The sequence below is a fragment of the Xiphophorus hellerii genome, chromosome 2, assembly GCF_003331165.1.
Source record: "Xiphophorus hellerii strain 12219 chromosome 2, Xiphophorus_hellerii-4.1, whole genome shotgun sequence".
In the NCBI taxonomy this organism is placed as follows: domain Eukaryota; kingdom Metazoa; phylum Chordata; class Actinopteri; order Cyprinodontiformes; family Poeciliidae; genus Xiphophorus; species Xiphophorus hellerii.
The window spans coordinates 569222-595009 of NC_045673.1; the positions used below are offsets into that span (position 1 = coordinate 569222).

The 25788-nt window shown below is 46.9% G+C and overlaps 1 protein-coding gene across 2 annotated transcripts in view; it reads right to left on the minus strand.

Moving 5' to 3' along the window:
* The window catches only part of ccnd2a (cyclin D2, a), a 116660-nt gene extending 91339 nt beyond the window's left edge, over positions 1–25321 (minus strand). For both annotated transcript variants that reach the window (XM_032546527.1, XM_032546518.1), the window contains exon 1: positions 25199–25321. The gene's annotated coding sequence lies outside the window, so the exon portion shown is untranslated. The remainder of the gene's footprint in view (positions 1–25198) is intronic.
* Between the last annotated feature and the right edge of the window lie 467 nt (positions 25322–25788).

The following is a 25788-nucleotide window of genomic DNA, read 5'->3' on the forward strand; positions in this document are numbered from 1 at the left end:
CGATGTGAAGGAGCAGCGGCTCTACTCTGAGTCCCTCCCGGATGACTGAGCGTCTCACCCTATCTCTAAGGGAGAGCAATTTTAAATTTTGTATTTTAAAATGAAAATTGGTTTTGTTTTGTCATTTCTGGTTCAAGATTTAGAAAATAACCAAAACATGAAAGAACGATAGCAAATCAATCTGAGCTTTATTTATGCAGCAGTTCTGATAAACAGAAATGAAACATCAAGAATTAATCAACTTCCATCAGCATCTGCTGATCTCGTTGGAAGCCAGAGTTGAAAAAACGTCATTTAATTTAGTCAATTTTCTTCTTTTAAAAAAACAAACTTTATTTAATTTTGAAGTAGAAAACCTATGGTGTGATATATCACATTAAAGAAAGGAAAATACAATCACAGAACTAACAAGAATAAAACAGAGTGTACTGTATTGCAATTTAGTAAAATTTTAAAATGAGCCGCTTTTTATTTTGTGGCCATTTTACACAAAACTTTTATATTTGAAATTAAATCTTTATTTAGTTTAAACAAGTAAAATGTCAGAGAAAAATAAGAAAACAAAAGAATATATACATCATAATAATTAAACATTAAAACAAAAAACTTCCAGTTCCGGTTCATAAAGGAATAGGAAGAAGACAAAGCTTAAATTTTACTCTGGTTGTCTTTGTTCGATTTTCTTCTTTTGATATTTAAAATAAAGTTAAATCACTGGCCTTTTCTCACACTTTAAAAAATAATCATTTTAATCACTAACAGCAGGGACCAACATATAGGTGGCGCTGTTTCCCCTGCACTCTGTGTTTCAGGTCAAAGGAAAGTTGAACATTTAGCTAAAACGTAACGATGCATAAGACCATCGCAGTCTGAAAACTGTTTGCTTCTTTACAATATTTACACAATAACCTGTTTACATTTCTGTTCATTTTAATGCATATAAAATATTACAGAAAAATAAAACATTTTCTTTTCTAATCAAAAACCAATTAAAGACAAATTTCTTTGATTCTCTTTTCATCTTTAAATAATAAAAATTCATATTCTGTATATAGTTGCAGTTACACGCTGTGACCTGTGGAGGCGCTGTTTAATCTGAACACCCTGACCCGGTCTCTCCGAGTGAACAGAACCGCTTTTCTATTAACGGGTTAAACTCAGAGCTGACAGTCAGTGGACTCGAGGTTCCAACGCTCAGGGCCAACCTGGGGCTAAACTGGGGCCAAACTGGGGCCTCCTGGGACCAAACTGGGGCTAAACTGGGGCCAAACTGGGGCCTCCTGGGACCAAACTGGGGCCTCCTGGGACCAAACTGGGGCTAAACTGGGGCCAAACTGGGGCCTCCTGGGACCAAACTGGGGCCAAACTGGGGCCTCCTGGGACCAAACTGGGGCTAAACTGGGGCCAAACTGGGGCCTCCTGGGACCAAACTGGGACCAAACTGGGGCCTCCTGGGACCAAACTGGGGCTAAACTGGGGCCAAACTGGGGCCAAACTGGGGCCTCCTGGGACCAAACTGGGGCTAAACTGGGGCCAAACTGGGGCCTCCTGGGACCAAACTGGGGCCTCCTGGGACCAAACTGGGGCTAAACTGGGGCCAAACTGGGGCCTCCTGGGACCAAACTGGGGCCAAACTGGGGCCTCCTGGGACCAAACTGGGGCTAAACTGGGGCCAAACTGGGGCCTCCTGGGACCAAACTGGGACCAAACTGGGGCCTCCTGGGACCAAACTGGGGCTAAACTGGGGCCAAACTGGGGCCAAACTGGGGCCTCCTGGGACCAAACTGGGGCCAAACTGGGGCCTCCTGGGACCAAACTGGGACCAAACTGGGGCCTCCTGGGACCAAACTGGGGCTAAACTGGGGCCAAACTGGGGCCTCCTGGGACCAAACTGGGACCAAACTGGGGCCTCCTGGGACCAAATTGGGGCCAAACTGGGGCCTCCTGGGACCAAACTGGGACCAAACTGGGGCCTCCTGGGACCAAACTGGGGCTAAACTGGGGCCAAACTGGGGCCTCCTGGGACCAAACTGGGGCCAAACTGGGACCAAACTGGGGCTAAACTGGGGCCAAACTGGGGCCTCCTGGGACCAAACTGGGGCCTCCTGGGACCAAACTGGGGCTAAACTGGGGCCAAACTGGGGCCTCCTGGGACCAAATTGGGGCCAAACTGGGGCCTCCTGGGACCAAACTGGGACCAAACTGGGGCCTCCTGGGACCAAATTGGGGCCAAACTGGGGCCTCCTGGGACCAAATTGGGGCCAAACTGGGGCCTCCTGGGACCAAACTGGGGCCAAACTGGGGCCTCCTGGGACCAAATTGGGGCCAAACTGGGGCCTCCTGGGACCAAACTGGGACCAAACTGGGGCCTCCTGGGACCAAACTGGGGCTAAACTGGGGCCAAACTGGGGCCTCCTGGGACCAAATTGGGGCCAAACTGGGGCCTCCTGGGACCAAACTGGGGCCTCCTGGGACCAAACTGGGGCCAAACTGGGGCCTCCTGGGGCCAAACTGGGGCCTCCTGGGACCAAACTGGGGCTAAACTGGGGCCTCCTGGGGCCAAACTGGGGCCTCCTGGGGCCAAACTGGGGCTAAACTGGGGCCTCCTGGGGCGTTACCTTTAAACATCAGAGGATCAGACAGGAACACCTGGTGGAGACGAGAGGAGAAGGAACACTGCGTGTGTGTGTGTGTGTGTGGGGGTGTGTGTGTGTGTGTGTGGTCGCCCTGTCCCAGTTGCCATGGTGCTAATGTGGGTGTGTGGCCAGTCCAGATGGACTGACACTGGGGTTATAACAGAAACCAGAGCATCAAAGCTCGGCCGGACCCGGCAGCACTTACCCGGGGTATCAGATAAACGGCCCCCTGCTGTCACGGCGGCAGCCTGCTAGGAAACGAGTCCGGGGTCGTGACCTTGAAGTCAGACGCCGTCGGCCGCTGCGCGCAGACCGTCACGCGGTAACTGCGGACCGGCGCCTCTACCGGCCAGATGGCCGGAGAACCCGAATTGTCTCTGAAGACCCCGCCGGGCCCCTCACACTGACACACACACACCCACACACACACACATACACACACACACACACCAGTTTTCTCCCACAACTAACTGTAGCATTAAAACAGGAAGCAGAAGGTAAATAAGTTCTGGGAATGTGAAGCCCCTCGTTTTGGCTTCACATTCCCAGAGTTAGCATAATTTCCCCTCTCTGGGGGACAGTCACTGTCCACACTGACACCCCCAAATAAAATGAAGCTGATTGTCCTGATAGGTCACACACCCAAAGAGTCAAATTATAGTTTTAAAACAGCAAATATAGAGAATACAGCTCACACAGGTCGGACCCAGGTCCTGCAGCGCTGCAGCTTTAGCAGCTCTGCAGCGTGTTGCTCTGCAGCCGTCCCATGGACAGAGACGTGTCCAACTTAAAACACAGGAAGCAGTTTCCACATCATTTCCTGTTCTGCAGGGATTTCTGATGTATTGCAACACACTTCCTGTCTCTTCTGAAGTAATCCCTATGCCTGTCCTCCACCTGTCTACACTGTCCCCTAGAGCAGTAGTCCCCAACCCCCGGGCCGTGGACCGGTACCGGTCCGTGGACCAATTGGTACCGGGCCGCGCAAGAAACAATTAAATATTTCCGTTTTATGAATTATTTGAGTGTGGAGGATCTTTTATTTTGAAAGTCCTTTAACCGGATTCTCTCGGTTCCGTCTTGCCGCCAACATGGAGCCACAAGCAGCAAAATGAGTCAGAAACGGATCAGATTGTTTGGAAAGTTTCTTTGCGAAGGGAAAAGGCCCAGAGAAGAGACAGGAGGATGGATTTATCCCGGCAGGTGATTCCCACAGTCCAAGCTCTGCATGATATGGTGACCGGATGTTAATGAGGCAATGAAGCTTCAAGCTGCTTCTCCACTAGAGACCAAGAACCCTGAGCATCAGCAACACTTCCGGTCTCATCGTCTCTCGTCTCTCCCAGATGGACCGTCTGGTTGCAGAGAAACAAGCTCAGGGCTCCATTAGTCGTTATCCTGAGTTAAAGTTTTCACCAAAGTAAAATGTTTGTTTTTGTGGCGCATCTGTATCTTATTTTGAAGGGATATTAAACGTTACCATAGCGACCAGAGTCAGAGAGCGTTAGGGCAGTGGAGAGACGAGACGAGAGGAGTTTGTGAGTTTTAGGTCTGGTTCACACCATTTAAGGATTGTGGGCCGATTTTCCAGACCTCTGTGACCACAGAGCCGATAAAAGTCCAACAGGTTCGGTCGGTTCGTGAGTCCAGCAGCAACACACCACAGAACCGATTCCAGAAGAAAATCCAGTAAAACCCCCAACAGACCAAACATGAATTTAGAATAATCAAACAGGATGACGATGTAGAAGCAGCAGTGATAGTTTGTGGCTCATTTTAAGCGATAAAAAACAAAAAGAAAAGATGTTTGATAAAAGATGGCGGAGCAGCTGCTCTATTTGCTGCTCTATGATTTGGAGGTGAGTTATGTTTTATCATAGTTAACATTTTAACTGAATAATCATAACCACATATAATAAACATATATAAAAATGACATTTACATATAGTAATAAACATTTCCACATATCACCTCTGATGTCTCAGTTGCCATGACAACTGTCTGGGATCCCCTCCGTTCTTACGTCACCGCGCTTTCTGATTGGCTATCTGTCACATTCAACAGGCTGCGTTTCGCTCCCAGTCAGTAAAAACCCCACAGGCTGGATAATCGGGCCGAGACAAAGTTGAATATGAACGATTGTAGATCGGACATATTCAACACATCACCACGTTACACAGCACACGCTGCAGGACGCTGGAAGACTGTCGTAAAGGGAAAATCGGGGCAATAAAACAAAAAGGCTTTAGTGGGAACACCAACATGCAGAAGCATTTCCCCCCCAAACCCCCGGCTGCAGCAAAACTGCCAAGTCTTGACCGGTCCGCGGTAATAAAAGGTTGGAGACCACTGGTTTAGAGGAATGAATGTGGATATCAGGTGTGGAGAAGTCTGGGTAAACGAGGCATCAGGCTGATGGAAGCAGAGTTTCTCTCCAGATGGAAACGTTTCCAGAACCTGATCAATATTTGGATCCATGAGTCTGAATTTCACGACGATGTGATGAAAAACAGAAACTCAGCCTGAGAGAAATGACATGCAGACAGATGACCTCACATGACCTTAGATGACCCATGTGACACTTCCTGCAATGTGCGGCGGTTGCATCCCAGAGTCAAAAGATCACTGGATCTGCAGCTGCAGGCCAGAGGTTCTGCTCGGTTCTGACCGGTCCGGCTGCAGAGGTTAGCAGCCGTCTGAAACCTGAGGCTGAAGTTAGCAGGTTTCTCTGTAGCTAGAAAAAAAATCTAAACAGGAAATAGAAAAACCACTTAGAACCACCAATAGTCTCCCATTCCTGGAAATCCTCTGAAAATGAATACCCAGAACAGGATGCGCTGCGCCGCTGCCTGCGCCGCTGCCTGCGCCGCTGCCTGCGTCTCTGCCTGCGCCGCTGCCTGCGCCGCTGCCTGCGCCGCTGCCTGCGCCTCTGCCTGCGCCTCTGCCTGCGCAGCTGCCTGCGCCGCTGCCTGCGCCTCTGCCTGCGCCGCTGCCTGCGCCTCTGCCTGCGTCTCTGCCTGTGCCTGCGCCGCTGCCTGCGCCTCTGCCTGCGCCTGCGCCGCTGCCTGCGCCTCTGCCTGCGCCGCTGCCTGCGCCGCTGCCTGCGCCTGCGCCGCTGCCTGCGCCGCTGCCTGCGCCGCTGCCTGCGCCGCTGCCTGCGCCTCTGCCTGCGCCGCTGCCTGCGCCTCTGCCTGCGCCGCTGCCTGCGCTGCAGTAGGGGGCTTTTCCATCCTGCTGCTAGCTGATCCACAGCGTCTGCTTTGCTGCCTCTCTCTGCATGCTAGTGGACGTCACAGCTATTGTGACGTCCATGCTAGCTGTCAGGTTAGACCGAGTCAGAACTCGGTCCAACCTGAAGAAACCTGAAATGAGGCTAATGTGGGTTAGCCGGAGCTAAACGTGACGTTCTGTTAAAATACAAAGCAGCCTGATGTTCCACTTCGTATTCACGCACTGATCAGATCTGATGCCTCTCTTCTTCTGCTTGCTAAAGCTTGCGGTGTGGGGGGGGGGGGGGGGGCTCTGGTTCGACGGTTACGCCTCAGATGGTTACACACCTGCAGGCCTCCAACAGCCTGCAGTGGGATCCATCACAACCCAGAACAGACACAATGACACCAAACTGGCGCAGTGCAAGTTTCTCTGTTTAACAGAATTATGTTTCCGGATGTGGAGAAAGACAAAGTTCACTGCAGAGAACCAGAAAATTAACTTCCTGTAGAATTAAATCGATTCATGTTTCGCCACTTGGTAGATTTCTAAACAACCCAGAATATGTATAAAGAAAAATGTGATTTAATGCGTCTAAACATAGAAACATAAGAAGGATTAGTTTTATGGGTTGATGAGCGCAGAGGCGTCCAGTCAGGGACGGATGTTCAACATAAAGAGTTTCATAATGTTTTAGTTTTATAAAGGAAACTACAATATGTACATCTGTATTAATGAACAAACCTCTGCAGAATGAATAAATATGTTATTGAAAACTGGTTTAATCAGAATATTTTCTTTAGCATTAAATCTATTTAAAGTTTTGTAAAGCTTAATTCCAGATAAATCCTGACCAGACTTTTTGATTTAATGAATTTTAGTATTTAATTGAATGAATAAATATTATTATTATTATTTTATTGTTCTATCCCTGTTGACTTTCTGGCCTGAAGTTCTGAAAGAGTTCTGGATTATAAAACCGTCAGAATGAGAAACTCTGAGCTTCAGATTCACCAACATGAACATCTCCTTCCTCAGATTAAATATTAAACATGCAGCCGTATTGCTGTTGAAAGACTGAATATTAATGCTCTAAACATGAAACCAGAAATCTTCCTGTCTGGGTATTTAACTATGCCAGAAACATGTAACCATAACAACGTGTTAAAGTCAGACTTCAGCACATGATTAAATTTAAAAACTGATGCAATGATTTCTAGATGACAAGGTTGTTTTTATTTAGATGCTGAAGGAAATCTGGAGCTATAATTGGCCAAGTTATGAGCAGCATTGCTAAAAACACAAAACAGATTTTTTAAAAATCATTTAAAAATATATTTTTTTCTGTCAAATGATCTGACATATTAAAGGATGATAATATGCACACAGTTCCATTTTACAGCACAATCATGTACTGATCTTACAGCTGTTAGAAAAATGCTGCATGTTTTAAATTTGACTGCATCTAACTGAATCTGACGCTTTGAAATTGGCCTCTGTCTCTTTAAGAAGTTCCTGCCTTCGTAATTTTACTTCATCCATCCATCCATCCATCCATCCATCCATCCATCTTCTTCCGCTTATCCGAGGTCGGGTCGCGGGGGTAGCAGCTTCAGAAGGGAGGCCCAGACTTCCCTCTCCCCAGCCACTTCTTCTAGCTCCTCCGGGGGAATCCCGAGGCGTTCCCAGGCCAGCCGAGAGACATAGTCCCTCCAGCGTGTCCTGGGTCTTCCCCGGGGCCTCCTCCCGGTGGGACGTGCCCGGAACACCTCACCAGGGAGGCGTCTAGGAGGCATCCTGACCAGATGCCCGAGCCACCTCAACTGGCTCCTCTCGATGTGAAGGAGCAGCGGCTCTACTCTGAGTCCCTCCCGGATGACTGAGCTTCTCACCCTATCTCTAAGGGAGAGCCCAGCCACCCTACGGAGAAAACCCATTTCGGCCGCTTGTATCCGCGATCTCGTTCTTTCGGTCATGACCCAAAGCTCATGACCATAGATGAGGGTGGGAACGTAGATCGACCGGTAAATCGAGAGCTTCGCTTTTTGGCTCAGCTCTCTCTTCACCACGACGGACCGGTACAGCGCCCGCTTGACAGCAGACGCTGCGCCAATCCGCCTGTCAATCTCCCGCTCCCTTCTTCCCCCATTCGTGAACAAGATCCCGAGATACTTAAACTCCTCCACTTGGGGCAGGACACCCCCCCTGACCCGGAGAAGGCACTCTACCCTTTTCCGGCTCAAGACCATGGCCTCGGATTTGGAGGCACTGATCCTCATCCCGGCCGCGTCACACTCGGCTGCGAACCGCTCCAGCGAGAGCTGCAGATCACGATCTGATGAAGCCAAAAGGACCACATCGTCTGCAAAAAGCAGAGATGAGATCCTAAGGCCACCAAATCGGATCCCCTCAACACCTTGGCTGCGCCTAGAAATTCTGTCCATGAAAGTGATGAACAGAATCGGTGACAAAGGGCAGCCCTGGCGGAGTCCAACTCTCACCGGAAACGAGCCCGACTTACTGCCGGCAATGCGGACCAGACTCTGACACCGGTCATACAGGGACCTGACAGCCCGTATCAAAGGGCCCGGTACCCCATACTCCCGGAGAACCCCCCACAGGGCTCCCCGAGGGACACGGTCGAACGCCTTCTCCAGGTCCACAAAACACATGTAGACTGGTTGGGCGAACTCCCATGCACCCTCCAGGACCCTGCCGAGGGTGTAGAGCTGGTCCAGCGTTCCACGACCAGGACGAAAACCACACTGCTCTTCCTGAATCCGAGGTTCGACTATCCGACGGACCCTCCTCTCCAGGACCCCTGAATAGACCTTGCCAGGGAGGCTTAAGAGTGTGACCCCTCTATAATTGGAGCACACCCTCCGGTCCCCCTTTTTGAACAGGGGGACCACCACCCCAGTCTGCCAATCCAGGGGAACTGCCCCCGATGTCCATGCGACATTGCAGAGTCGCGTCAACCAACACAACCCTACAACATCCAGAGCCTTAAGAAACTCCGGGCGGATCTCATCCACCCCCGGGGCCCTGCCACCGAGGAGCTTTTTAACCACCTCGGCGACCTCGTCCCCAGAGATTGGAGAGCCTAACCCAGAGTCCCCAGGCTCCGCTTCCTCAGTGGAAGGCATGTTGGTGGGATTGAGGAGGTCTTCGAAGTACTCTGCCCACCGGCCCACAACGTCCCGAGTAGAGGTCAGCAGCACACCATCCCCACTATAAACAGTGTTGGTGCTGCACCGCTTCCCCCCCCTGAGACGCCGGATGGTGGACCAGAATCGCCTCGAAGCCGTACGGAAGTCTTTCTCCATGGCCTCTCCAAACTCCTCCCACGCCCGGGTTTTTGCCTCAGCAACCGCCCGAGCCGCATGCCGCTTCGCCCGCCGGTACCCATCAGCTGCTTCCGGAGTCCCACAGGCCAAAAAGGCCCGATAGGACTCCTTCTTCAGCCTGACGGCATCCCTCACCGAAGGTGTCCACCAGCGGGTTCGAGGGTTGCCGCCGCGACAGGCACCGACAACCTTGCGGCCACAGCTCCGATCGGCCGCCTCGACAATGGAGGCACGGAACACGGTCCACTCAGACTCCATGTCCCCCACCTCCCCCGGGACGTGTTCGAAGTTTTGCCGGAGATGGGAGTTAAAGCTCCGTCTCACAGGGGATTCCGCCAGACGTTCCCAGCAGACCCTCACAACACGTTTGGGCCTGCCAGGTCTGACCGGCTTTCGCCCCCACCACCGGAGCCAACTCACCACCAGGTAGTGGTCAGTGGACAGCTCCGCACCTCTCTTCACCCGAGTGTCCAAGACATACGGCCGCAGATCCGATGAAACGATGACAAAGTCGATCATCGAACTGCGGCCTAGGGTGTCCTGGTGCCAAGTGCACATATGGACACCCTTATGCTTGAACATGGTGTTCGTTATGGACAATCCATGGCGAGCACAGAAGTCCAGCAACAGAACACCGCTCGAGTTCAGGTCGGGCGGGCCGTTCCTCCCAACCACGCCCCTCCAGGTCTCACTGTCATTGCCCACGTGAGCGTTGAAGTCCCCCAGCAGAACAAGGGAGTCCCCAGGAGGAGCACTCTCCAGTACCCCCTCTAAGGACTCCAAAAAGGGTGGGTAATCTGAACTGTCGTTCGGCCCGTAAGCACAAACGACAGTCAGAACCCGTCCCCCCACCCGTAGGCGGAGGGATGCTACCCTCTCGTTCACCGGGGTAAACCCCAACGTACAGGCGCCGAGATGGGGAGCAACAAGTATGCCCACTCCTGCCCGACGCCTCTCACCTTGGGCAACTCCAGAGTGGAAGTATGTCCAGCCCCTCTCAAGGAGACTGGTTCCAGAACCAGAGCCGTGCGTCGAGGTGAGACCGACTATTTCTAGCCGGAACCTCTCGACCTCACGCACTAGCTCCGGCTCCTTCCCCACCAGAGAGGTGACATTCCACGTCCCAAGAGCCAGTTTCTGCAACCGAGGATCGGACCGCCAGGGTCCCCTCCCTCTGCTGCCACCCATCCCACACTGCACCCGACCCCTTTGGCCCCTCCCACGGGTGGTGGGCCCATGGGAGGGGGGGCCCATGTTTCCTCTTCGGGCTGAGCCCGGCCGGGCTCCATGGGTAAAAGCCCGGCCACCAGACGCTCGCCATCGTGCCCCCCCTCCAGGCCTGGCTCCAGAGTGGGGCCCCGGTGACCCGCGTCCGGGCGAGGGAACACCAAGTCCAAAGTTTTCCTTCATCATTGGGGTCTTTGGGCTGCTCTTTGTCTGGTCCCTCACCTAGGACCTGTCTGCCTTGGGTGACCCTACCAGGGGCATGAAGCCCCAGACAGCATAGCTCCTAGGATCATTGGGACACTCAAACCCCTCCACCACGATAAGGTGGCAGCCCATGGAGGATTTTACTTTATAAATTAATTTACACTCAAACTGATTCATCCAATTTAGCTCAGATACACATAATGAAGCTCCAGCAGTTAAACTTTAAGACTGTAGCAATCAAATTCATTAATCTAACTTAATAAATGTTTACAGCTTTAATACTGCAATTATGTAATGTGTGTAATAACATTTTTACTCTCTCAACAATTCATTTGTGTGTTTCAGCCCAAATATGTTAAAGTTCAGAGCATTTTTTACAGCGTAAAGGCTCTTATTGTGAAGGTTTCCGCTCTGATCCACCATGCGTGCCGGAGCAAGATGGCGTCGCTCCCAGATCGCTGATTAAAGCGAACCTTGAAAAGCTTCTCAGCCTGAACAGCAGCTCTGCATCAGCTCCCAAACCTGCGGCGCGTTTACGTCCCACACGCTTCTTCCGGTTCACCTGAAAGAGCCACAGCAGCAGCCAATCACAGCCAGGACCTTTGGACCAATCAGTCGTCCGTGTAAATCCTGATTCACTAAGATAAATAAGAACCGATAGCAGCCAGCAGATAAAAGGGAGATTTAGGAAAATACAAGAAAACTTCATACAATAAATACTGTAATTTTGTTCCCTAGTAGTTATTAGATAATAATGCTTAAGAAAATTTAGTTATGCACAGAAATGATCATCATTGACCATTTCTGGAAAATACATAATTTCTTATGTATTTATTTTCCTTTTAAATGTGATCAGCATTACAAAGCTTGTTTTAACATCTACTGACTGTTTACTTCATTAAGATTTAACTGCAAAAAATATATTTTTTTCATTATATTTTGTTTGTCTTCTTAAGACTCTATAGTAAAGCCAATAATGTCTTCCAATCACATATTTATCTGGTTATATTGTTAATTTTCCAGTTAACTTTGAACCATTTTTATTCTCTAAAACCTGATGGACCTTTAGAGAGTTTCCTCTGGGAAATCCTGAATTTCATCTTTAAACTTTAATAAAAACTTCATAATTACAAATCCCACCAACATGAACAATAAAACAAATAACCATTTCATTTCTCAATCATGAATTCATTCAGCTGAAAGAAAAGAAATAAAACAGAAGCGTTTGAGCGTAGAACTGCCATGTGTAGATTCTACAGACGATCTAGTCATTCTAATTACTCAACATCTAACAGCCTCATCTCCACCAATTTTAATGTTTTTATTTTTGCTGGACTCTGGAGAATGAACCCAGAATGTAGTTTTAGTGCCGATATTGAAGTTGATACTGATACATCGTGTATCTATAGCAATTATTTCTATGTTGACCTGTGATAACCTATATGAACTTTATTCAACTATTTTATCTGAGCACATAAAACGGAACAGTTTAAAAGTGAAGCGTTGTTTAAATGATCACTGGATCCAGTCTGTTTTCAGTGGTTCTGGTTCATTCAGAACTTAGACTCCCAGACTTTATTCAACTTCATTTTCAAATGTATTTTATGTATAAAATTGTTTTGGTTATAAAGTTATGAATAATCGGGGTTCTGGTCATGAGTGGATTCGGTCATAAAGTTCGTTTCCTTGCAGCGGCTTCAGAAGAGACGGCTGTAAAATGAATGCAGCAGCTCCACCTAAAGGCCAACTGCAGGTACTACAGCAGAACGATCCCGTCTGCTCTAAAAGTTCGTCCATCTGTTTAAAACACATCTAGAATCTATCAAGCTAAATTCTTTGAATCTCTGAAAAGACCCGAAGAGCAAAATGAGAGGAAACCTTCAGCAGCGGGTCATTAGGGAACTTGTATTTGCAGGAATTTAAAGGTCTGCATCTCATTGACCAGAGGGGTCCCTCCAGCTACAAGCCCCCTTTGTTGTTGCAGATCAGGATTTTTCCCCTCACCAACTCCCAGCAAGTGGGTTTAATGCATGAAAAGCAGGAAAACATGTGTACTCATGCAAAGAGGCGCGTTTACAGTCCTCTGAGCACTAAAGTGCCAGAACTGCACGCATTCTGACACCAAACTGCTCGCTGTGGGATTTTCAGCCACTTTCCCATGAAGGTTGCAAAAGTGACCTGGACTGATTGTGGTGGATAAATGGCCAGAACAAACATCACCTACTGGGATCAGGGACTGCAGAGAGCAATTAGTCTGGCTCTGGAGAGATGTGAACTTTCATAACTTCAGATAAAACTTCATGATTGCGTCATGATTGGCCGTTTCCTGAAGGCCATTTAACGGGAAAAAGCAGGAATTCAGCAAGCTGAGCGGGAGCTGCAATGATCCCGACCATCCACCTGGAGGATTACTGAGAGAGCAGGAAGTCAGCAAACAAGGTCATGTAGCCATGGAAACAACAGGTAAAAGGTGACTGCGGCGCAGTGATGGAAAGCTTTTGGAAATAGATTTGAGTAATTGGACGTTACATCCAGATGAATAGATAATAAATGCACAATCTTTATTACAAAATGAGTAACATTTCACATAATTTGAAATTGCTCCTTTTTGTGGCCAGGTGAGTTTTCTACCTGGGTTTTGATCAGTCTGATTTCTGCTCAACCAGAGACGAACAAACATCCAGATTCATCCCAGACGGTGAAACCGTCCGTCAGCTCGGCGCCGACAGGAAGCTGCAGCTCCTGGTCCGTCTGTGCTTATTAATCATTCATACGTTGTTTAGTTCCAGAAAAGTTAGAATCAAGCTTTCTGAAAACGATTATTGTTAAGGAGTTAAAGAACCGCTTCGCTCCGCTCCGAGCCGAACCTCCAACATGTCAGAACTATAAAGCTTCACTAAGGAATGTGGGCCGGGGCAGCGAGGGAGTCTGGAGCAGCCGGACCAGTTAAGGGGCCCCACCACCACGCCGCGCCGGAGCACACACTCATCTGGACCTTGAGACAGGGAACTGTGGTCCGGTCCGGTCCAGGAGAGGAAGAAGAAGAGGAAGAGGAGGGCACAGCATTCTTCCTCAACCAGCATGAGTTGCAACACGGATTCATGTCAGGAAATCTTCGAGAAGGAACTGAGCAACAAGCAGGAAACTGAAACAAGGCTGGGTGTGTGTCGTAAAAGCACACACACACACCCCCACACACACACACACACAGCCCTGCTTGCTCAAGCAGACATGGAAAATTACAGGAAGAAAACACTTGTGGCTTCAATCCTGCGTTTATTGTTGAAGAAATGAGAATGAAAATAAAAGAGGAGCTTTGGCTCCCATTAATAAGATGGTTAAAGGTTAAAGGTCATCATTAAACAGCCAACATAGCAATAAAAAAGCAACCAGACAGATTAATAAAAGGACAGTAAGTGGATGTTGCTTGTCCAGTTTAACAGCCAGAAACAAATACAAAAGTTCTCAGAGCTTTTGTGTGTAAAAAAGAAAAAGATGAAGTGATTAATTACATTTAAAAAGTTTCCACAAAGTCCTGGCCCTACATGTTACATTTTACACTATTACAGCAATCAGTAGATTGCTAATCTATAACTGTGGAATCGAAGCTTTGTGGTCCTTTATTTTTAGGAAAGTAATCGGCCAATCAGAGATGTTGCTCTGCGGTCACTAGGCAGAATTTGACCAGTTATTTTCCTCTTTTTGTTGGATTTTCTTCAACTTGAAATGAAAAGCAGAATAAATTGTGATTATTTTCTGACTAATTAAAACCTCAGAACCATGAAAACACAGAAAGTCGTCTTCAGGCCGCTGAGATTCTGTAACTAACTTCAGATTCAGGTTTCAGATGAAACGAGTTTTCAGAAAATGAAAGAAAAAGAAAATGGATGAAGAAAAAGAACCAAAGGTTAAAGGTGACGCATTTGTTAGTGATGTGTGCTGGACAAGAGGAGGCGTAGCGTCACTAGCTTCAGATAATTATTCATTTTTTGCCAAGGGCCACAAATGGCCCCCAGGCCACCCTTTGAACACCTTAATCTAAAGCACGTGTCAAACTCAAGGCCCGCGAGATCATTTTATATTATTGTTACTAATGGCCCGGCAATATGAAACGCTGGTATCACAATAAACTACGGATCCCATAATGCAGCGCTTCAGCTGCCTTGCTGATAAAGTCTAGCGTCTGTTGCTGCAAGTTATTGAAGTTAGTCCCTCATGATGCCGAAGAGAAAAGTTGATTCTGAAAACAAAACCTTTCAGAACCGACGGGAGGCTGAGTACATGTTTACTGACATGGCCGGTAAACCCGTTTGTCTCATTGGTGGCGCTAATGTGGCTGTATTTACAGAATTTAATCCAAGACGGCACCCTGAGACAAAACATCAGGATAACCTGAAAGACCTGAATGCAGAGCAGAAGATACGAAAAGTAGGAGAGTTAAAGAAGAATCTGACATTTCAGCAAACCATGTGACATCGCCAGAGAGGCCCGGCTTTTCACCGACGGAGAATTTCTGAAGAGCTGCTTGATCAAGGTGTGCGACGACGTACGTCCAGACAAAAAGCAGATGCTGGTAAATGTAAGCCTGAGTAGAAATACAGTTTGTGAGATGGCCACTGATTTAAGAACACAGTTGAGTGAAAGAAGCAAAGACTTTATTGCATACTCTCTTGCTGTGGATGAAAGTACTGACATGACTGACACTGCACAGCTAGCCATCTTCATCCGTGGACTGGACTCCGATTTGCGCCTTACAGGGGAAATATTGGACATTAAATCGACGCACGGGACAACGACCGGAAAGGACATTTTTGAAAACGTATGTCAAAGTAACCGACATGAAACGGCCCTGGGACAAACTTACTGGACTTACAACTGATGGAGCACCGGCTATGTGCGGTGAGAAAAGTGGACTAGTGGGAAGAATGTGAGTAAAGATGTAGAACTGTACTGGTGAGTTAACAGTATGTCGCTGCATTATACACCAGGAAGCACCATGTGGCAAAGTCCTGAAGATGGACCATGTAATCAGCACTGCAACACAAACTGTAAACTTTGTCCGAAGTAAAGGTTTACACCACAGGCAATTTCAGTCCTTTCTACAGGAGATAGATTCAGAGTTTGCCGACATTCCTCATCACACAGAGGTACGTTGGCCAAGTCGGGGAAACGTTCTCAACAGAGTTTTTGGGCTCAGCAACGAAATCTGTCAGTTCATGGACAGTAAAGGAAAAGACTCTACCGTTTTGCGGGATGAAAAGTGGAAATGTGAGTTGGCGTTTCTGGCTGACATAACAGCTCATTTTAACGCCTTAAGCCTCCAGCTCCAGGGAATTTATCGCATGATCACTGACATGCATGACGCAGTGAAGGCTTTTCAAATGAAGCTGCTTTTATGGGAGACACAAATGCACCAGAGCAACTTGCCCCACTTTCCCTGTCGCCAAGTAATGCTGAACCAAGTCGGCACAACGGTGTTTCCAAATACGCACAAGTTCGCACGGCGCTTTGGTGACTTTGAAGAACAAAAACAACATTTCCAGTTGATTCGCAGCCCATTTGCAGATGATAGAGACCAGGAAGAACAAGAGGACACAAGGAGGCCCCACTGCCTGAAACCCACACTGCCCACCGCCACGCTGCCCACCTGCCATGAGCCGCCGCCAGGGGGCAGCATACTCTGCTTGTTAATAGCTGATAGTAAATATATTTGTATTTACTCAAATAAATAAAAACTATTCTTCAGAAATCACAAACCTACTAATAACATTAATAAATAAGAAAAATATTACCAATAATTAATAACAAGGCTTTAACTTCCACTAAAAGCTTTGAACAACAGTTTGAATTAATCTGTTTTATCTGATGATCTTATCTGGAACAGCTAATCTTTGATTGAAGATTGATTTGAAGGCTGAAGATTAAGTTATTCTAATAAAATGAAAGCCATAAATACTAAAGATATGTTTTTGCTTTTACTGACAAAATAATTATTGCTTATTGAAGAGCTGACAAACTTTTGCTTTCAGTGATTATTAATTATTTATTCCTAATTTGAGGGAGTTTGTCCTTAAATATGATTTTGATCATATTTAATGACTTGTCATTATTAAAATGGTTTACCGTTTTAAATGTGCAAAGTACATTTAGATTTCAGTATTCACTTCATTTAAACTTTTTATTTTTGTATTTATTTATTCGGTTGCACGGTGACTCAGCTGGTTCTGGGTTCGAATCCCAGCCTCTTCTCTCTGGGGGCTCCAGCTTCCTCCCTTTAGGTTGTTGGTCTCCCGGAATTTGATCTGATGTTAAGAACTTTTGTTTCTGTATGAAAGGCGCTCCACTAAGATTGATTGATTGATTGATTGATTGATTGATTGATTGATTGATTGATTGATCGACATCCTGTCCACAGACTCTGAAATGTTATTGAGTCGGTGCATGGCTGCTTCATGACCACTAGAGGTCAGGCTTCTACCATCTATGAAGAGACTCCTGAATGAAAGCCAGCTGTTTCTTCTCTTAGGTGAACATCGTTTATAGATTTATATCATTATTCTACGGATGGAAAGCTAAATTTAAAAGAAATGTTTATGGTAACAAATGTTGGTTTAACTCAGAAATAACTGGCAGCTGTTATAATAACTTACAATGAATTTATTAACTATTTAAAAATGAGACTCTTTTAGTCAAACACTTGACTGCTGCAGCAGTTCTCATTTGTCTCTCTCTCACACACAAACACACTGGAAGAATGTGTGTGTGTGTGTGTGGGTGTGTGGGTGTGTGTGTGTGTGTGTGTGTGTGTGTGTTTGTGTGTGTGTGTGTGTGTGTAAACCCCCGGCTCTGTGGCGGAGGTAGAGACGAGCAGCTAAAGCAGTAAACGGTGGAAGCGGTCGGGCCGCAGAGACAGAGTGTTCCCCGCTGAGACGATCAGGAAGTTTCAGCATCACTCTGCAGAGTCAGCAGCCATGAAACCAGAAGAAAACAAGACACACCTTCATCACAGCTGGAGCGTCTTCCTCTCTCTCCTGATTACTTTAAACAAGAAGAGCGCGTCACGCCTCGCAGGCCAGAGAAATGAACGCCCTGCGCATCGTACACTAATGTGAAAAATATGCAGCAAAGCTGCGCTACACTGGCTGCTTTACACATTCATTATGAAACCACGTTTTTTTCTCTGTGATTTATATTCAAGAACAGCACCGTGCTTCCAATTACACCAACATTTTTCCACCCTTAAAGGGATGATATTATGTTCAATTTCAGCTGGTTTGCACTTTTATTCCAGGCCTCTGAAGGAGTTCAGAGAAATGACCAGAAAAATCCTGATTCAGTTTAAAACCAGGAGGAGCAGAAGGTCCTCACAACGTAGGGTTTACTGGAAAACGGTCCTTACTAATGCTAACACACACACCTACACTTACCGTATTTTCCGCACTATAAGTTGCACCTAAAAACCTTCAATTTTCTCAAAAGCCGACAGTGCGCCTTATAACCCACTGCGCCTTATATATGGACCAATATTGAGCCACAGCAGGTCTCGCAACTACGGTAAGCAGCCGCCGACTTCATTTTCCCCGTAGAAGAAGAAGCGCGCGCGGTGCATGCTGGGTTTTGTGTAAAGACCCCAAAATGGCTCCTATTAAGAGACACACTTACGACACAGAGTTTAAGCTCAAGGCGATCAGTCACGCAGTAGAACATGGGAACAGAGCAGCAGCCAGAGAATTTAACATGAACCAATCAATTGTGCGGAAGTGGATATATATTGTGATTTGATTTACCGTAACAGTATCAGACTGTTTTTTACGTGTTTATTGAATCGAGGAAAAGTTCCCCTCCACTATATGTTATACCTTGCTGTTGTTAAAAGATAAACTGTGTCACGAAAATACCCCGTCACTGACTTTACCTCGGGGAAAATAATAAAACAGCTGTTTGTTCATTTTGGGAATGAACAGAGTTTTCAGAACGCTGGTTTGTAATCTATTAATAAAGTTTGACTGACCTATCTGACTATTTTGTTGACATTCCCTTTAGCGCAGCTCCATCTAATGCATAGGTGTCAAACTCTGGCCTGCGGGCCAAATTTGGCCCGCAGTGTAATTATATTTGGCCAGCGAGGCAATTTCAAATTAATATTAGAGCCGGCCCGCCGGTATTATACAGTGTACGCTGTGACGCCGCATTCACCGCTTATACTACAAATCCCATAATGCTCTGCTGTTTTTTTGGTGCGTCAATCAGGACAGAGGCAGACACGCCTCCTCCTCTGTGTCAGTAGCACTTATGGTAGCGGACATGGATGTATTAGGAAGGTGGTGATCCGCCTTCTTGCTCACTCCTTGGGTTGAAAGCCCCGGCGCACCCCGCATCCCTGGGCCTCTCCCCCAAACCTCACTGCGACCTCAAACTACAGCTGTCACTGTGTTACCCTACCAAAACATGGCGAAAAGAAAGACAGAAAATAGAACTTTTCTGGACAGCTGGGAGACAGAATATCTGTTTACATATGTATGTGAGCAACTTTTCTCCTCAGTGAAGATGACGAAAACGTCTCACAGGAGACGTCTGACTGACGAACACCTTTGATGACAATGACAATAAATCTTATCTTATCTTATGAACACCTTTGTTCGATAATGAAGGTTTCCTCAGCTCAAACTCTGAGCCCCGACATTGATGAACTGGCATCCAAGAAAAGATGCCAGGTATCTGGCTTGGCTGCATCAGAGTAGATCAGTGTGTCGCAAAATGAGCAATAAATAAGTTTTCTATGCACCTTTTCTTGTTACTCCAAGGCCTGAATGGTTTATTCATAGTTTATTTAATGATTTATTCATAGTTGTTATGTTATTTTATTTTCAAATTTATTAGCCTGAGTACGAAGCTAATTTTGACATTTACCTCAGAAAGGAAGCTTTCAATTTTTATTTAAATTTTATTTAATATGCCATTTATATGTTTTATTATTATTATTAGCAACTCAATTATGCACGCCTGCACTTTTAAGTTATATAAGCCTTGCTTGTTCAATATTTATTTATAAAATGTTCAACCTTGGCCCGCGGCTTTGTTCAATTTAAAATTTTGGCCCACTGTGTATTTGAGTTTGACACCCCTGATCTAATGGATTCATAACGTAACCCCAGCCTCTACTGTAGCGGCTATTCTATGCGCCTTATAATGTGGTGCGCCTTATAGTGCGGAAAATACAGTACTTATAAGATCAGGGAGGAGCTCCAGTAGCAGTCAGTCATGCAACTCATCTAAAGAGGCCTCTGACTGAATACTGTTGCTGTATGACAGGCCTATGCTAACATGCTAACAGCTCAACATCCAGCCAGCAGAAACGATATTCCACAGTAACATGACGACTTCTTCAGCTGCTAGCAGCTCTGCTGATCCGCCTCCTTCGCTTTAGCTGCTGCTTTTTAAATCCCTTACATGGTCAGAGAGACATCAATACCTTGTCACCATGGTTACGCATCATAACATCTATCCAAAGGAAAGAAAAGTAAAAATCCAGAGCCAGAAGGAACAAAGATCCAAACAGCAACAATTCAACCAGGAAATGAATAAGAACCAGCAGAGCTGCTCCGACACGCTGCCACCAGGAGGCGCTGTTCTGCAATAACTTCAGTTCAATCACAATAACCTTTATTAAGCATGAACAACCAACACACAGAGCAGCAGTTCTAACGCCAGGCCGAGCAGACCTTCACGATCCATCGGACAAATGGAACCATATGGTGGACTTGGTCCAACCGTCCAACTGTCCAACCGTCCAACTGTAAAATCGTCCAACTGTCCAACCATCCAACCGTCCAACTGTAAAATCATCCAACCATCCAACTGTCCAACCATCCAACTGTATAACCATCCAACTGTCCAACCGTCCAACTGTATAACCATCCAACGTCCAACCGTCCAATCATTCAACTGTCCAACCGTCCAACTGTATAACCATCCAACGTCCAACCGTCCAATCATTCAACTGTCCAACCGTCCAACTGTATAACCATCCAACGTCCAACCGTCCAATCATTCAACTGTCCAACCGTCCAACTGTATAACCATCCAACGTCCAACCGTCCAATCATCCAACTGTCCAACCGTCCAACTGTATAACCATCCAACTGTCCAACCGTCCAACTGTATAACCATCCAACGTCCAACCGTCCAATCATTCAACTGTCCAACCGTCCAACTGTATAACCATCCAACGTCCAACCGTCCAATCATCCAACTGTCCAACCGTCCAACTGTATAACCATCCAACGTCCAACCGTCCAACTGTATAACCATCCAACATCCAACCGTCCAACTGTATAACCATCCAACATCCAACCGTCCAACTGTATAACCATCCAACGTCCAACCGTCCAACTGTATAACCATCCAACGTCCAACCGTCCAATCATCCAACTGTCCAACCGTCCAACTGTATAACCATCTAACGTCCAACCGTCTAATCGTCCAACCGTCCAACTGTATAACCATCCAACCATCCAACCGTCCAACTGTAAAATTATCCAACCATCCAACTGTCCAACCGTCCAACTGTATAACCATCCAACGTCCAACCGTCCAATCATCCAACTGTCCAACCGTCCAACTGTATAACCATCCAACGTCCAACCGTCTAACTGTATAACCATCCAACGTCCAACCGTCCAACTGTATAACCAGCCAACGTCCAACCGTCCAATCATCCAACTGTCCAACCGTCCAACTGTATAACCATCCAACTGTCCAACCGTCCAACTGTATAACCATCCAACCATCCAACGTCCAACCGTCCAGGTCGTCTCCGATGACAGTCAGAGTCCAGGCATAAATAATATGGTTGAAATTCAAACTGGCTGCTGCAACAGTTACAGTAATTATTACAAAACACAAAAGTCTCCAGTTGAACCCAGAGAGGAAACATTTAGATTTCATTTCATCCAGATGGAAAATGTTTCTCAGCTGCTCAGCATCTTTCAGATCTGAAGTTAGGCTGGTTGTTGCTTTGCGACTTTGTTGTAACATTTTCATCCTGACGGTTTTTAACCTCAAACCAAATTAAACTTCTACATCTGCAGACAATAAAGGCCTGACAGAAGTTTGCTGTTTGGCAGAAGGAGTATGACTGGAAAAGTTTTTAGATTTTTGATCTAAAAAAATGTTTTAAATTGATGTAGAAATTAGTTTTTTAATAAGATTTTCATGTAAAATCTTTCAACCTTAGAGATTATTAAACTGCTGCAGCTTCCTAATCACAGAAGCAGTTGCTGTCCAGCATCTGCCACATGAAGATTACTGTTATTGTTATTACTGCAGAAAGTTTCAGCTCAAACTCCAAATCTTTTTGCTCCAGTGCGGTGCGTCACGCCCACGCTGCTGCTGCAGGCTGCTGCAGGCGGCTGCAGGCGGCTGCTGCAGGCTCACCCTCTCTGGGCTCTGATGAGGAACCTTCCTCCTGACGCCTCTTCTCCACCTGCAGCTCGTCTTCCTCTCTGCTTGACACGCCTCACGTTTAAAGTCATCAAACCACCAAAACCGCGTCAGGCAGGCGCCTTGTTTTGTTCAGCTGCTGTTCCAGGAAGCGATGACGTCAATGAGCTTCACGTAAGCTGGTTATCTAGCAGAGCAGATCATTATGAACAGCAACCCATCACCAACAAGCAGCACTCTCCATCTGATCGCCAACACAAGAAACATTTGGCAGGAAATGAAAGTGTGCTGCATGAAATGCAAAACAACAAGAATCAGTCGGATGAAGCGGTTTTCCAGCTGCAGTGATGTGCATGAGCAGCACAGCCAACCACAGGCCTGCCATCTGCAGCTCAGCTGTTCTTCAAGACAACATCCGGCCTGCCGGGCCGCAGCCTTCACACAGCTCAGATGATGACGCAACTCAAAGCGGTCTAGTTCAAGTCAGCTCCTTTCTTAGTAAAAATAAAGCAGAACCCAGAATAATGCAGACGCCACAGAGCAGCACGGTGCATCGTTCACTGTTAGAGGCTAAATGCTAAAGCAGCTAGCAGCCATCTACTTCACTTCCTGTCGGTCAGACAGAGCCAGCGGTCTCCGCCTGGACAGGGCGCCTGTCCATCGCAAGAAGACAGAAAACAGAGCAGGCATGAAATCACCTTTATGTTTACACAAAAACCTTTCCATAAAAAAATAACTACACTGACATCACAGTGCAACCAAAACTCAAACAGTACTGAACACGATGTAGTGCGCATGCCAGGCCAGCAGGGGGCAGAGAAACACTTGGCCTGCACAGAGGTGCACAAATGATGTGGCGCCTATAACCTCTGCTTGTTTGCTGACAGCAGAAATGTTGCACAATGAGCAGATTTTGTTTTACTGCTTCATATAATGTGACCAGGTTCATACAGAATTGAGGTCGGCCATTTTGTGCTGCGCTGTGAAAAACCAGACCTGATCCTACTGATGTCATCGTTTACAAATGTTTTCTGTTTGCACAGACATGAAGTTTCATTCAGGAGCCAGTAGTCACACTTTTGCAATTTTGTCCCGGCAAAATGTTATTACCTTGGAGGCAAGAGATAAAAACTGCAGCACCACATTAGTGTTGTTCTGTCCTGGTGTTGATGTGTAAACGGCTACAGACCAAACCGGTTCTTCAGAGTTCTGCCACTTTGCAGGGTTTATTCCCGCCAGTCCACTTTCACCCAACTCCAGGAAGTCTGCCTAGAATGCCGGGTCTGTTTGGGGAGGTGTGAATGCATAATTAACCAAAAGCAGGAAGTGAACTACAGCACAGGGCATTCTGGGTAAATACAACCAAAGCTAATGTGTTAGCCTAGCGCTAGCAGGAGAAAAGGCTCCTTTTCTTCAGCCAAAGACTAAAGAGAAATCCTCCAACCGCTAAAATCTGACGCCTCCATCTTGTTTCCATCTGGTGAAGAAGGAAGTTTTGCTCAGTTTCTTCTTCAGAGGTTTTTGTGTCGGTTCCTTCAGCGGTTCTTGGTGCAGCGCCCCCTGAAGGTTGAGTCCGCCCGATCAGGTGGGAAATCAATTCCAGTTAAATAAATACAGTAAATGTTGCAACGTGTTAAAAAACATCACAAACTGTAATAAATATCTATTACATTAAATTTGTTGTCATTTTTTTATTATCATTTTTAGGTTTTAAAAGAAAGATAAAAACATTGCAATTTGTTTCCTAGAGCTTGTGTATTTTTCATCATTTTTAGAAGATTATGTAAAAAAGCTTCTAGTTTCCCACCTGATGATAAAACAAATTGATCAATCAAACTATTACTGGTACGTTAGGTGTCGTTCTGCTGCAGCATGCATCAGATGAAATTTACAGGTTGATGTTACTAAGTAGGCGTATGAGTGACTGGATGAGGAAGACCTCTAACCGACATCAGCTCCATTCCTCACTGGGTCGCAGACAGACAGACAGACAGACAGACAGACAGACAGACTGAGGAAGAAGAACCGCAGTGAGGATGAAGATGAACCCAGAGCAGGTCAACATGAATGCATCACATTTCCACACAGCTTAGAGTGAAACCAGATGAACGCAGCGCAGGTGTTCAAACTTCACCTGAACTCACAGCAGCCTCTGCCAAACCGCCCCGCCTCCCAGCCGTTGTTAGAGGAAGCCAGCGCTCCTCCTCTTCCTCAGCCCTGCCTCCTTCAGGGTGGGCGTGCAGAAAGCACACACACACACACACACCCACCCACACACACACCCACACACATACACACACACACACACACACACACACACACACACACACACACACACACATACGCCACAGCGAGGCTGAGGCCACATCCGTTCAGAGAACATTTATTTCTGAAGCTCACAGCGCAACATCCAGGCTGCAGTTCCCTGCAGCGCCGCTGGGGGCAGCAGCGGCGCCTTGCTGCGTTAACAGTGAAGCAGATTTAAAGTCCATCATTTTACTGACAAATCTGAAATTTAAGAGCCAAACTGTCACCATCAAGGTGACTGCTGATTATTCCAGCAGTTTCTACACAAACCCGGAGCTTTTAAACCATAATTGGACCCTTTTCTCCCGCTAATATGTACCTGCTGCGGGTCCAAATGGAGCCATTTGAGCTCAGGTTCTGTTCGGAGCTCTGACGCAGTAAAAGCAGATTAATAACAATCTGTCAGTGATTTCCTCTGAACTCTGACCCGTCAGCAGCCAGCCAGGACCCGAACCAGAACCAGAGTTGGTACTGGAGCAACTCCTACATGTGCAACAAGTCAGAACCTCTGGCCCGTTCTCTAAAGCAGCCTTAGCTGAAGCTTCTGTCTTGGTGGGTTTCAGATGAGCGGTTCGGTTCGGTTCTGTCAGCCTCTTCCAAACAGAACCAAGTCGATCTGGAGCGGAAAGTTTCCAGCCTGACTGTGGCGTCATCACTCCCAACATGGACACGGTGTCCCCGAACTCCCTCCGGTTCGGTCCGGGAACATGTCAGCTGATTTCCACCCGCAGCCTCCGCTACTCGGCCACCTGAGCACGCGCTCGCAGCTGCAGGCGCGAGCTGCCAAACGGCACCGACAGAAACCCGAACTCGGAACATTCTCACCTGGTTCTGGCGGTTCGGTTCGGGTTCAGCTCAGCGCAGCACCGCGGCGTTCCTCCGAGGTTCGCAACCAGAAAAAAGTGGGTTTTAAAAAGCAGCGTGGAAGAGTTGTTTACAAAGTCGAACCGTGAACTGTGATTGGTCCAGAGGAGCGAAGTCTCCGCCCCGAACCCCGAACCTGGGTCAACGGGCCCGGTCCAGAACCTGGATCCGCAGCCAGACGGGGAGGCTGGGCCTCATCGGAACCCCGGACTCAAACGGTTCCTTTGGGTTTTATTTTTAAAGGCACATTTAGCAAAAACAGTTTATTCACTTAATTTATTTTCTGCTTCACTGCCTGCTGCCTTCACACGTCCCGGTCCCGGTCCCGGTCCAGTCACTTGGTGTCATTCTTACTTCTTTTTGCTAGAAAAAACCAACAGCACACAAATTATTGACTCCTGTTTACATTTACTATAAAAATGTTTTTTCTCCACTCAATATTAAATGGTACCAGAAGTCATTAAAATAAGAAACGTATTTCTGCAATGCTTTAAATTTACTTAAAGGGATCCACGATTAGCTGTAACAATAGATATTTGAGAAATATTTAT